Genomic DNA, 3997 nt, shown 5'->3' with positions numbered 1-3997 from the left:
TCCTAGCCTGCTTTGTCAGTGGACACAGAGTCCTTCACTATTCTGCTATCCTTGTCTTGTTCGACTAGTCATCCATGGGTCTTCCTAAATGTGTCATGGGCCGACCAATGTGGCGCGGGACGGAACCGAACAAAGGGCCTCACCTCGACCCACCAGACCTCATGCGGTGACACATCCTCTGCCCCCATGTCTCATTATCTTATCACACCCACACATACCAACACAAACACCACACACACAGAAAATTTCTCTTGGTGCCTCTATTCCCTCCCCCCTTGCATATACACACTCAAGGGAATGGAATCTCTTGTCGTGACGTCATATTCGTCTATCTCTCTAGACCACTCTCATTTCTCGTGCTATCTCTCCCACGCCCCCCACCCGTCGGCCCCTCTATCCATGCCTCTCTCGAATACGTAATACACACACATACCTCTCTAGGCCCCGCCAAATGCATCAACTACACATTCACACATGTTACATCACGTACCCCATTGATCTAAAAAGCCCTCTCTTCACGTTTATTTCGCATACAACATTCCTTTTGAATAAAGTGTGGCCAAAAAATTATTTTAGATTTTCTACATATATACAACGTTACAAAGTTATATGGAGGAGTACGAACGTTAATTTGCATTGCATGGTGCCCACAATGATATTTATTCCGCATTGTGAATTTGTATATTTTTATACTATATACAAAGTTAGTCATAATAAAGAGAAACGAAGAGCATCTCTCTCTCCATCTCATACCCCCCCTGTACGCCCCTTTCACGTATGCACACAAAACTATCCCCATGTCCTCTAAAAGTAAGCCCCCAGAAAATTCACGCGTGTTTCATCTTTCTCTCACGATATATGCAATGACGATCATTGTATTTGAAGCGAAAGCACGATACGTACATTGGACTTCATAATCCACTCATTACGGTCACCATTTACGTTTAGTGGTTATTATACAGTCACGGGCTCACCGTACAACTCTGTATTTGCTCATGACATGACTAGTTGACCAGTTAAACGCTCGACATGGCACCTCTAGTGTTGCATCACATTATCTCACTACCATCGTGCCCACCTGTTGACTTGTATCTACTCTACATATACACTCTTATAAAATACATAAAATACACTCTTATAAAAAAAATAGTTGGTGATGATGGTGTGACTGCCATCCTGCAATGTAGGCCGTCCGATTTATATTTGACGGATAGGAAAGAAACTATGGAAATTTTGCAAAAAGGTACCCACACACCTCTTCACATTTGCTAATAAGGCCTTCCCTCGTTCATCCTTTTCTCTCACATGATAAACAAGTCATACAAATGCATCTTGATGTTACGTGCAACGCACGGGCATCTTGCTAGTAAGAATGAAAACAAATGACACAAAAATATTTGGACGGTGGTTCGAAGTCATGACCGCGGGCACAGCGGACAAGGTGGCCTTGTATTGGTATGCTGAGCCATCTGTTTTAACACACAGGAGCTGGTGTGGTGATTATACACACATGCACGCATGCACACGAACTGCATCCACACAACACTCACACAAACACATGCACCCATGCACGCACGCAACACTCACACGTACACACGCAGCCACGCACGCACGCAACACTCACACGCACACACGCAAGCATGCATGCACACACCAGTACACCACACGACCAACACACACTCTCACGCTCAAGTGCTCAACCTACACGTGCATGCGCACACATCAGGCCCTGACAGACACATACACAACCAGGTGATTCCCGCGCACAGGTTGGAGCCTTGTCGCGCCTGCGTAAATTTGTGTTTATCTGACCTTTTCCCTATGCGAACTGACAGGTGGGACCCACAAGGAACATGGTCAATTTAACTAGTCAACATGGCGCCACGCAGACTATTTGGCCGGTCAACAGAGTGCAATTCGATGCTGAACTATGAGCAAGTGACCGTATAATCACCGCAAAACGTATATAGTGACCGTAATCAGGTTACTCTGAAGTTCGGTGACCGTATTACGCTTTTCTCTCTGTAGGCCCTCCAAAACTACATCTCTACACGTTCTCGCATGTTACATCTAACAACTATGCAATACAGCACTACTACTACACTCTAACACAATAAATCATATGTGTTTTTAGTTTTACTAGATATCATATTGTTACTTATAATTATTCAGTTTGCATACATTAAAATTGCCTTTAAAATGTATGGCCAGTATCATCTACCGTGCGGGAAAAATCCCGCCCTTTCCTGTTTAATCGGGTTTGTATCGATGGATCGTGCGAAACAACAAAACTATAGTACTATACAGTACAAGTGACAGTTCACTGGGCCGTCGTGTCGTCTACTCCTCAGTCGTAAGAGTGGAGCGCTCGCTTTCATAAATCTTCTAGTCCCTTTCGCCGACATGTGGGACATTGATGTCTACTACACAACCTTCTTCTTGTAGACGTTATTGGACCTGCAAGTGCACAGGTTTGTAGGACAGTAGCAAATTTCCCTCAAGTGGATGACCTAAGGTTTATCAATCCGTAGGAGGCATAGGATGAAGATGGTCTCTCTCAAGCAACCCTGCAACCAAATAACAAAGAGTCTCTTGTGTCCCCAACACACCCAATACAATGGTAAATTGTATAGGTGCACTAGTTCGGCGAAGAGATGGTGATACAAGTGCAAAATGGATGGTAGATATAGGTTTTTGTAATCTGAAATAATAAAAACAGCAAGGTAACTAATGGTAAAAGTGAGCGTAAACGGTATTGCAATGATAGGAAACAAGGCCTAGGGTTCATACTTTCACTAGTGCAAGTTCTCTCAACAATAATAACATAATTGGATCACATAACTATCCCTCAACATGCAACAAAGAGTCACTCCAAAGCCATTAATAGCGGAGAACAAACGTAGAGATTATGGTAGGGTACGAAACCACCTCAAAGTTATTCTTTTGGATCAATCTATAAAAGAGTTCGTACTAGAATAACAACTTCAGACACAAATCAACCAAAACCCTAATGTCACCTAGATACTCCATTGTCACCTCAAGTATCCGTGGGCATGATTATACGATATGCATCACACAATCTCAGATTCATCCAACCAACACAAAGTACTTCAAAGAGTGCCCCAAAGTTTCTACCGGAGAGTCAAGAACGTGTGCCAACCCCTATGCATAGGTTCATGGGTGGAACCCGCAAGTTGGTCACCAAAACATACATCAAGTGGCACATGATATCCCATTGTCACCACACATAAACACGGCAAGACATACATCAAGTGTTCCTCATAAAAGACTCAATCCGATAAGATAACTTCAAAGGGGAAACTCAATTCATCATAAGAGAGTAGAGGGGGAGAAACATCATAAGATCCAACTACAATAGCAAAGCTCGGAATACATCAAGATCGTGCCATAGAGGGAACACGAGAGAGAACACGAGAGAGAGAGAGATCAAACACATAGCTACTGGTACATACCCTCAGCCCCGAGGGTGAACTACTCCCTCCTCGTCATGGAGAGCGCCGGGATGATGAAGATGGCCATCGGTGATGGGTACCCCTTCCGGCAGGGTGCCGGAACGGGCTCCCAAGAGGTTTTTGGTGGCTACAGAGGCTTGCGACGGCGGAACTCCCGATCTATCTTCTGTTCTGGAAGTTTTTCGATACGTAGGTATATATGGGTGCAGGGGGTACGTCGGTGGAGCTACGGGGGGCCCATGAGGCAGGGGGCGCGCCCTAGGGGGGGTGGGCGTCCCCCCACCCTCGTGAGCACCTCCCGTATCTTCTGATGTGGGGTCCAAGTCCATCAGGTGGGTTTCCTTCCAAAAATAACTTCTCCAGTTGATTTCGTTCCGTTTCGACTCCGTTCGATATTCCTTTTCCTCGAAACACTGAAATAGGCATAAAACAGCAAATCTGGGCTGGGCCTCCGGTTAATATGTTAGTCCCAAAAATAATATAAAAGTGGATAATAAAGCCCAATATTGCCTAAAACAGTACAT

The sequence above is a fragment of the Triticum aestivum genome, chromosome 5B, assembly GCF_018294505.1.
Source record: "Triticum aestivum cultivar Chinese Spring chromosome 5B, IWGSC CS RefSeq v2.1, whole genome shotgun sequence".
Taxonomy (NCBI): Eukaryota; Viridiplantae; Streptophyta; class Magnoliopsida; order Poales; family Poaceae; genus Triticum; species Triticum aestivum.
The sequence above is the reverse complement of the archived record's forward strand: the minus strand, read 5'-3'. Positions refer to the sequence as shown.